The following is an 11,640-nucleotide window of genomic DNA, read 5'->3' on the forward strand; positions in this document are numbered from 1 at the left end:
ATTATACAAGAAATGATAAAGTGTTACTTTCCTTACCTTTGTAAAAGACGAATCTCCTTCTTTATAAAGAAGGAGATTATTAGTGGATTGTCCATCGAAGCGATCAAGGACTACGGACCCTAGAGTAGCAGCCAGAGACTATGAATCAAGTAAAAAGAAACATGTCTTTTATGTGCCCTATTTTAATTTCTGTTGCCTAACTCTGAAACGAACAAGGTGTTCTTTCAAAAACTGTAAAAAGTGACACACTCTAATCACCTCTTCCAGCGTTTCTTGATCCTACAATTGGTATCAGAGCGATGCACTTTGAATTAGTACAAGCCACTGTTCGAGCAAAATTTATTTGCTTTATTTTTATTTTTTTATATTCTCTCCTCCTGCACTACTAATCCAAAATCAAGTCTTGGCACATTCTTTTTATTTTTTTTATCCTGTATTTTCACTAAATGGCCTATTAGGAAGGCTATCACATTGTTCATCCCCCTCTATTCAATGGCGATGATTTCACTTATTGGAAGGGTAGATAGAATATTTCCTGAAGATCCACATAGAAGTACGGATTAACATCCAAACTAGACTCAATATTCTAGTCAATGAACTAAGGAGAACCTCTCGGATGCAACAAATGGACGGGGGATCTCAAAAAGCAAATAGAGGCTGATGCAAAAGCAATGCAGATCCTTCAATGTGGGCTCACAAAAGAAGAACTGAACTGAGCTGGGCTATTCATCAATGCAAAAGATTTGTGGGAGAAGTGTTGGGTTTTTATATGCACTTTTTTTAAATTTATATTTCACTAAATATACAACGAAAGTATAATAAATTATTTTATTACTATTTAGGTATAAAAATTCACATGAGGATAACACGCATGCAAACATAATCATAGATAAAGGGCATAAATAAATTATACTTGTTGGATGACGCAAAGGAAAATGACATCAATAAGTAACCTTAAGAAAGGTTGCCTCTACATGTATCCACACTGAGATCTCCTCGAGACGACTTCCCTAAGTTGTGTGTTGTGTCTCCATTTCGATATTAGTCAAAGGAAGGAGACGAACAATCCAAGAGAGGACCTATGGTTCGATTCAGTATCCGATGGCTCAAAGCAATCTAACGATACGAATCAGATTGAACGGAGGTGATCACATTGCCGTTTGAAGGTTGGATGGTTTGTTGTTAACAAGGGGTAGTGAACATAATGGCGTGGGAGTTCCGACAACAACAATTTCTTGCCGAAACAATGGCCAACTAGGAAGGAAGAAGGATACCTTGCGACAGAGAAACAAACGTTGCTTCTCCTCTTGCTCCTTGCTTTCACCGCCGATTGTAACTCCTTTGGCTCGAGGAAAGGCCGGCTTAGGAAGAAGGTTGACTGATGTAGGGAAGCTTGGTGGGAGGGGAGCTTGGATGCCCTTCCTTTAGACGGTGGTAACTCCACCAAGGGAGGTGGACGACAACTATAGAGAGAAGTAGGGTTGGCGACTAGGGAAGAGAAGAGGAGGATTGAAAACCTAACCCTTAGGTTTTTAATCCATTAAATCTCTCTCTTCTTTAGAGATGTATTTATAGATCTCTAACAGGGTTTGGTTTGTGAACCAAAAACCCGTATCTATTATCCTAAAATCCAAACCGATAACCTTAAGTTTGGTTCATGACCACAAGTGTAAAAATAAACCAATTTGGTTTATAATTAAATCAAAAGGGTCCACTTTATCTTCAAAAGACGTGGCCCATTCGAGCTTCCGTTCTAATAAAATATCTTCCATATTTGCCCTTCATCTGGTCCAACCAGACTCAATTTCTCTCGATCTAAGAATCTAATTCTCAATCTCGTTTTATGTCTTTTGAACAATCTCATAGTCGATTCTCGATTTATGCTAGTTGTCCATAATTAATCATTAATTATGAATCGATCATGAGTAGAATCTAATAGTACATCATGACCCCCAATTAATTAAAAAATCACAGTTGATTCCAGAACCACTTCTGAACCCTTTAGCAACTATAGTTGTTCATGCATATGTTCCTTTCACACATCTTATACCCCCTTAGTTTAAGATATGGTCTGTGTTAACCTCCACTAGGTTGATTACGTCACACCTAATTAAGCAGTAGTTCTAGGTCCTGCGGATTCAAGTTATTCAAAACATCTATACAAGACGACCATCCTCTTAATGTGTTTCTCCTTTAGCTAAAAACTTGAGAGTAACAATCCTGACAAGTGGTCATAGGGTATATGTCTCTTAATAAAAGGAGTGGTGAATCCTTTATGGGCTACTCAATCACCTTTGAGCACTTCGACTTATACCTCAATCATCCCAGGTCCACACCTCCATAGAGACATTTGCTTAAGATGTCAAAGTATAAGTCTCCATGACCAAGGTAACTTGAATACCTGAAGTCAAAGGAAACTTACACTCAAACTACAATGAGATCATCATAGACATGTATAAAATCACATAAAGTCTCATGAAAGGTCACTTTCGATGAACTAGTTACCATTAACCATCATCCATATGTTAACTCTCAACATCTCAATGTTTCCAGCCAATTGAGATTGGCTGCTTGGTAAAACCAAGGAGTCTAACATATACTAGTCTTACAGAATTAATGATGTTCAGTCTCATTAATTCATCGACTAGGGAATATTTAATACATATATAATTACACAGGTAGAGATACCTATTAATTGTGATCCAATCACAATTTCTTTCAAGCTATACATTGTATTGTAGGCCTCATTAATTGAGTTTAAGATCAAATCAAATATATAGGGAATGTACACTCAAATAGTAATTTTATTTATCCAATAAATAATACATTATCTAAGGCAATTGTCTTAGAAACCTCTCAAATATAATATACTCCCACTTAGCTTAATGTCAATCGTCATGGTATCTAATACCATAGGCTTCTACATGACTCTCAAACTTACTTTGAGATAGAAGTTTCGTCAAAGGATTTGCTAGATTCCTTTCGGTAGAAATTTTCTCAATTTATATTTTATTTCTATTAATGATCTTCCTGATTAATTGATAATGGTAAAGCACATGTTTGTATCGCTAATGAGACCTAGGTTCCTTGGTCTGAGCAATGGCCCCATTATTATCACAATAAACTGGTATTGCTTCAATAATGCTCAGAATCACATTAAGTTTAATGATGAACTTCTTGATCAAAACCGCTTCTTTTACTGCTTCAGAAGCTACAATATATTCCGCCTCAATGGTAGAATCAACAACGGTTTATTGCTTGGAACTTTTTCAACTTATTGCACCTTCATTTTAAGGTGAATACGTATCAAGATTGGGACTTGGAATCATTCTTGTCCGTCTGAAAACTAACATCAGTATACCCATGTATAATCATATCTAGCTCGCTTCATATACCAAAAATGAATTCTTAGTTTTTCTTAAGTACTTAAGGATTGTCTTGATAGCCATCCAATTATCCATGCCCGGATCTGATTGGTATTTACTCGTGACACTCAGAGTGTATGATACATTGGGCCTAGTACATAACATATATAACATACATGATTGATCCTATAGCTAAAGAATATGGGATTTGCTCATGTGAATCCTCTCATCTTGTGTGCATGGACACATAGACTTCGAAAGGTGAATCTCATGTCACATAAGAATGAAACCTTTCTTAGATTCTTCCATGCTAAATCGTTTTAGCACATTATTGATGCATGTAGATTGTGAAAGACCAAGCAATTTTTTGATCTATCTCTATAGATCTTAATCTCAAGGATATAAGTTGTTTCTCTCATGTCTTTCATAGAGAATATTTTTGACAGTCAAACTTTCATAGACTATACAACGAGCACATCGTTTTCTATAAGTAATATGTCATCAACATATAAAACTAGGAATACGATTGCACTCCCACTAAATTTCATGTACACGTAGGGTTCATCTAGATTTTGTGAGAAATCAAACTCTTTGATTACCTCATCAAAATGGATATTCCAATTCCTCGATGCTTGCTTCAGTCCATAAATGGACTGTTGAAGCTTGCATACTTTATTTTTATCAACAAATGTAAAATCTTCGGGTTGTATCATTACACATCCTTGAATATATTTTCATTAAGAAAAACTATTTTCACATCCATTTATCATATCTCATAATCATAATGAGTTGTTATGACTAGGAGTATCCAAATGGATTTAAGCATAGCCACTAATGAGAAGATCTCGTTATAGTCAATACTATATTTTTGACGATATCCTTTCGCCACCAATTTTACTTTGTGGGTAATTAAATTATCATTCATGTCGATTTTCTTCTTGAAAATCCATTTGCATCCTATAGGTGTTATCCCTTTGGGTGGGTCCACCAAGTTCCAAACTTGGTTTTCTTACATGAATCAATTTTTGATTTCATGTCTTTTAACCATGAGTCCCTTTTTGAACTTTTCAAAATTCTTCATAACTAGTAGGCTCCTCATCCTCAAGGAGCAATACGTCTCTCAATTCACTTATAAAAAATTCATATTTCTCAGGAATTAGATGTGCCCTACTAGATCTACGAAGCGGTGGTGTAACAATAGATTCAACCATTATCTCATCCCTATGAGTAGTCTAGATTAGATATCCCTTGTATGTCTATTGGAGTTTTTTGAACTACCCTTAGCTCAACCTCACTCCCATTGTTTTCTTATAAGAGAAACTCTTTCTCTAGAAAGATAACATGCTTTGAAACAAACACCTTTTGTTATGAGGGATGATAGAATTGGTAATCCCTTGTTTACTTAGGATAACCAATAAATAGACACTTTTCAGACTTAACATCTATTTTGTCTAATACAGTCCTCTTCACATAAGTAGGATAACTTCATATCTTCAAATAAGATAAATGAGATTTTTTACCATTCTATATCTCATATAGAGTAGTAGAGACTGCCTTAGTCGATACTCTATTTAACAAGTAAATAGTTGTCTCAAGTGTATAATCCCAAAAGGATTTAAAAAGACTTGCATGATTCATCATTGACCTAATCATGTCTAACAAAGTTTGATTTCACCTTTCTGACACCCCATTATGTTGTGGCATAAAGGCAGAGTCCATTGAGACAATATTCCATTGCCCCTGAGATAATCTTGAAACTCTTGGCTTAAGTATTCACCACCTCGATCTGATCGGAGTATTTTAATACTTTTGCCAAGTTGTTTCTCTACTTCATGTCTAATTTTTTTTAAAATTTTCAAAGACTTTAGACTTGTATCTCAATAAATACACATATTCAAATCATGAGTGATCATCGATAAAGGTGATGTAGTTATAACCTCATCGTGCATGAGTTGACATAGGTCCACATACATCGATTTGTATGAGACCTAAAGTGTCATTCTCTCATTTACCTTTTCCCTTAAAAGGTAACTTAGTCATCTTGTCTTTCAAGTATGAATCACATGTATCAAATCAATCCAATTTAAATGATTCCAAAATTTCACATTTGTGTAATTCGGACATGCGTTCCTCACTTATATGGCCAAGACAATGATGCCACGTGTAGGATGTTAATCTATCGCCTCTTCAAGCACACTTTTTGCTCATTTCGATATTGAATATGTCATTGGATATATCTAACATGTAGATATCATTACATAATGCTCCAATTCTATAAAGAACGCTAGTTAACATTATATAACAACAATTATTATTAAAAGTCAAATGGAAGCCTTTTCTATTTAAGCAAGAAATAAAAATAATGTTCTTTATTAAAGAAGAAACATAATAACAATTATTCAGTTCCAAAATATGTCCACTAGGGAGTTTCAACAAATAAGTTACTATGGCTTTGATTGTAACTTTTGCTCCATTGCCAACTCACAAATTTGAATCTCCCTTAATCAATCTTCTACTATTTCTTAGCCCCTGTATGTCATCACATATGTATGAGTCACACCTAGTATTCAATATCCAAGTGTCAGAGGAAATATTATGACAATAAATAATGAAGATACCTAAAGGAGATGGGACATCAGATGCCTTCTTTTTCACAGACTCAAGATAAATCTTGTAGTTTCTTCACTAGTGTCCCGTCTTGCCACAATGGTGACATGGTCTTTTTGATGTCGGTTCTTCTTTCTTAGCCTTTTTCTTTTCCTTTGCTTGATATTTTAACTTTCTCTTCTTAAAACCTTTCTTCGAAGTGTCAAACAACATCACAACTTTTGATTCTTTCTTAATAGATGACTCCACTGTCTTAAGCATGTTGATCAACTTTGGAATTGTGGATTCAAGATGGTTAATTCATCTGATAGTTCATCACCAACTGCGAATAACTATCAGATAAACTGTGTAGAATTACATCAATACTTAACTCAAGATCCACGATAAATCCAAGTGATCCCTACCGCTCAATGTAACCATTCATCTTTAGTACAAATTGCATTGTGGATGAACCCTCCTTCATTTTTGAGCGAAAGAGAAGTCTGGGGACCTCGAACCGTTCGAATCTAGCTTGCTCATCAAACAATTCACGAAGATGATAAATAATCATATAAGCATTCATATGCTCATGTTGTTTTTGTAGTTTAGGAGATATTGAGACTAGCATGATGCAACTGACAAGCTCTAAATCAATCAAATGCTTTAGATGGGCCAACATTTAATCCGATGTCGCATCATCAGCTAGGCTCGAGGAAAGAGACTCTTCAAGGACATAGGCTATCTTCTCAACCTTGAGAATAAATAACTTGAATATTATTGATCACAATAATAAGATTATATACATGCCTATCAAATCTAGATAAGCAAGAAATAAATTTCTAATTTAGATAATTATTTACATAGAATAAAATCACCTAAAGATGACAACTAAATCAAATCAATAAGATTATTTACATGCTCTTCTTCGCAATGACACCTGGGATCTTGTTCATCCTCAGTCTACTTAGAATCTCATTAGTTGTAAGTGGGTGTTTTGCATCAAATGTCATTATGAGAGTCTGTTGAATGTTATAAAGCTCGTCTTGTTGCAAAGGATTTTCATCAACGTCCCGAGATTGATTTTCATGACACCTTTGTCAGCCCTGTGGTTAAGTCGGTCACCATTCGTACTATTTTGAGCCTTGCTGTGCAACGTGGTTAGCCTTTGCGACAACTTGACATAAATAATCCTTTTCTTCATGGCTCCTTGTTGTGCATTAAGGGTTCCTCGTGGAACTCGATTAGCTGAGTCCATAGATCATGTGCATTTTCAAACTTACCTAATATGCACAAGATTTTGTTAGGCAAAACATTAATTAAAGTATTTATTACCTTTTGTGTTTGCCTATGTATTATCCAATGTTTTCTTCAATGCGAGTGAAGCCGCCCATTAATATAAAATTTTCCATTATGGATTGACAAAAGTTAAAATCACCCATGAACTCATCTTTCTTGTATGGTGATGGTTTGTAGATGTTCTAGCCGAACGTTTCTTCATGCCCCATTTTCTACTTATAAATGTTAGGACCAGTGTGAGTTAGAGGGGAGGGATGAATAGCTCTGATTGCTTCGTCTTGATTTTGTGTTCATTATTTGAATGCACAGTAGAAAACTTAAATTAAACTCGACGTCACATGCATAACACCAATATTTGACTTGGTTCACCACTTCCCAAGGCGGCTACTTCAAGGCCTAGTCCTTTCGATCTATTACCACTAAACCTTCTCCTTCTCAAAAATCTTTTAGAGGCGGTGAAGCCTTTTGTAATAAGTTTTCACAAAAATACAACAAGAATATAAAATACAAAAGCAAATAGATGAAAGTAAACTACTTTACAAGAATCTTACTTTGGATACTTTCTTGTTGCTTGGAATTGTCTCTTGATGATAGGAAATGCAACAACACTTAATCTTCAAACTCTCATGAATCGGCTAGTCCAAAAGATCTTGAAATCCTCTTTTATAAGTTGTTGCTCGGGATGATTTTTGTTAATCAGTCGATTGCCATCTTTCACTAGTCGATTATCACGTTAAATCTGACTGTTTAAATTTATAGAATGTCTCTTTCCATGTAGTTTGACCCTATCAGTTGAGTGATATGCATAATTAGTCGACTGATGTCATCAATCGAATCAATTTGCTTTTGTACGCTGCTATAGTGCTATTAGTCAATTAATTATGATCAAATTATTTTTTCAACTCTCTGTTTGCTACAGTAACATAAATAGTCGACTAATCAAACTTATTAGTTGAATGTACTATAGTAATCACTGTAGCATATCACTGTTCATAAGTATTGTAGTAGATTAGTGTAGCAAATCTTATTTTTGGGGTTTAACATACATTAGTCGATTGATACCCATTTCAGCCTTACCAAACTTGAATTCTCACCTTGCTTAGTATTCAGTTGACTTCAATCTACCAAAACTTTCTTTGCCCAACATCCAGTCAACTTTCACTTGTCGAGATTTCATCGTTGCTTAGCATCTGGTCAACCTTGACCTGACGAGGCTTCATCGTTGTCTAGCATCCGATCAACCTTGACATGTTGGGACTTCACGCCTCATGCCAACACTATGTTGGACTTCCAATCACCACGTGTCCGATGAACCATGACCCACTTGAACTTTCTTTTTGCCAACTCCCTATTGGACTTCCGACCGTCAAGTTTACGATCAACCATTGACCCACTTGGACTTTTTGCTCAATAAACTAATATATTGATTGACTATCAAGTATCCGATCAACTTTAACCTACTTAATATCCAATTAATATATTGATCAAATATTGAAACTCAACTCAAGTCAGCTCGAGCTTAGTCAACTTGATCAACCTTGATAAGAGGTCGATTGCACTAATAATAAATAGAAATAAAAAAACTAAAAAATTTAAAATTACCTCTAGCTTACTGCTCCTTTGGTGATTAGTCTAATCAAGAGTCCCTAGCTCCGATACCACTTGTAGGACCATATGGAAGTGCTAGAGGGGGAGAGGAGTGACTAGCACTCATCTCTTTTCATCGTTCTCGTCATATTCATTCTTTTCTATAGAGTTAGTCTAGCAGCAGAATATAAAGAACTTAAAAGGAAAAGATAATCACAAGACTCAGAGGGTTTACTTGGTTCACAACCCAGGGTGCTACTCCAAGGCTTGTATAATCGGCATGAGTCTACTATCTTTTCTCCTTTTTAGAGGCATAGAAATCTCTTACAAGAAGGAATAGATACAAGCACAAGTAATACAAAATAAAGCACATAATAAATAGTACAAACAAGATTTGCATATCTGATTCAGAAGTCCTGCATGTCGTGACACTTCTCCTGGGGCTTCTGTGGTCGCAAAGCTTTGACAGTAGATTCGAGCACAAAATCAAGAGCTTTGAGAAGAGATTGTTGATTCTGGACGTTGAGCTCGACATTCTTTTATAAGCTTTTTTTGATCAGCCTAAAAACTTTATTTGGTTGACCGAACGTTGGTTAAATCAGATCCAAAGACCAAACCCTTCACAATCTGGATCGAGCCTCACTATCTCATCGTTATCAGATTTTCGATTGACTGAACCTCTTATCGGTCGACCAAAACCTTCGGTCACCCGAGCCAAGACCTGAACCACCAGAACCTACAAACTAAGGCTCATCCTGTTGACCAGATTGATTTTTCAATCTATCAGACTGGTCTTTCAATAAATCAAATTGGTCTTCTGGTTGATAGGACTGGTTGTTCAGTCAACTAGACCAATTCAGGTCTAGTTCGATCTGAGTCAAGTTTGATTCATTTTGGACTTGGTCCAATTGCATTTATCTGATCTCCTTCTTGCTTTCAGGTTCAATTTCCTACAAGATAAGCATACAAACAACCAAAAGAAGTCTTACTTTACTTTACCAACTGACTTACCTCTTGCTTGGAGTTCACTTTTTAAAAACTTTTCGTACTACCTAAGGTTCACTCTTCTATTTTTTTTTTTACTTAGAGTTCACTCCTATGAGTTTTCTCATTACCTAGAGTTCACTATCCTAGAATTTTTTCTTTGCTAAGCATTCGGTCATTTTGACCTGCTTGTCATTTGCTAGACATCCGGTTATCCTTGACTTACTTAAACTTTTCCATTGTCAGATATCCGATCAACCTTAACCTTCCTGGACTTTACCCTTGCGAAGTATCCGATCACCCTTGACCTATTTGAACTTTTCCTTTGCTAGTCATTCAGTCAACTTTAATCTGATTAGACTTTTCGTTTGTCTAAGTCAACCCTGATTTATCAGGACTTCTACTTAACTATCAAATATCTTGTCACGCCTCGGGAGATAGCTGTCCAAAAATTTCGGCAGCATCTCCCCTGTAACAATTGTCATTTCCCTGGATACATATCTATCATAAGGCCTACACGGCCACAATCCATAAACAACATATATCAAAAGTACATTACAAACCCTATATAAGGTCCACAACTCGCAACTATAACAAAACACTAGAATCAAACATGTATAAGTAGGCACATACTCGATAGAACCAGTACCGATACAAAATACCGAAAACATAGTGAAAAACCAAAAGGGTTGAGGACATCTTGACAGGGGACTAGCAGGGCGGCTCTCCAAGACTGACATCAACCTGAAAAGAATAAAGTCAACGGGATGAGTTCAAAGAACCCAGCGGATATCTAGTAGACATGTATAGTAAACTATCCCTAGCAGTAATAATCATGTAAGTACAGCCTCCTGAAGGAATAGTAAGAAATGCAAAACTGAAAGAATGAAAGAGCTGTACATACCAGAATCTCCTACCAAAATGCATCAGGTCTCCTGTATGTGCATGTCAAACAAATGCAACAACCAAAATGCAGCAAGCATAAATGCAATCCATGCAGTATGCACATGATGCAATGACATGGTCACCCCTGACGCCAGTCAGCCACCGTCACCACGATGGTGAGGTCGAGTGGGTAGGGCTGTGACAACTGTGCACTCTGCCATCACTGCTCCTGAGTGACCGAGTGGACAGGATGCTGTCGGAGTACACCTATCCTCCTGCCCCAAGTCATATGGGGGAGCAAAGCTCTCATCTCCTCGTCTCATAATGCGAAGGAGGGATCCCTGTATGCTACCACGCTGCGGAACCACTACCCCTGAGCGGCCGAGCGGAGCATGACAGAGCAACTGCACACACCCTCCTGATGTACCACTAACCCATGAGTGGCAGTGTGTGCAGATCATGTAACTGGCGACGGGCTCAACTACAAAGGAACCGACGATCGCCAGCATGCAATCATGCAAGGATGGTGCATGACGCTAATGCATACAAGGTATATCTAGTGGATAGACAATGCCCAATAAGGAACGGTTTATCACTACTTTGATGCACCTATATACGCTACGCATGGCAAGTATCAATATGCTAAGGAGCTAACAGGTATCAGGTAAGAATGATATACAACATATATGAGCAAGTAGTGATATACCAAGGCATATATAAAAGCATGAAAAGAGTTACTACTAGTTATAGCAAAACTATACATGTCAAGAGTCTTATCTAAGAAGTTAAGACAAGATACCCGCCTTAGATAGTGGTCTGTATCCGAAAAGAACCTCCGTCCAAAAATCCGGTTCAATACCCTGTAATTAGAATAAATAACATTTCTAATTACAACGATATATAAATTTTTCTATCAATAAAATCCTAGCCGACTAAC

The sequence above is a fragment of the Curcuma longa genome, chromosome 14, assembly GCF_044706935.1.
Source record: "Curcuma longa cultivar G26 ecotype Majalengka, Jawa Barat chromosome 14, ITB_CL_G26_1.1, whole genome shotgun sequence".
In the NCBI taxonomy this organism is placed as follows: domain Eukaryota; kingdom Viridiplantae; phylum Streptophyta; class Magnoliopsida; order Zingiberales; family Zingiberaceae; genus Curcuma; species Curcuma longa.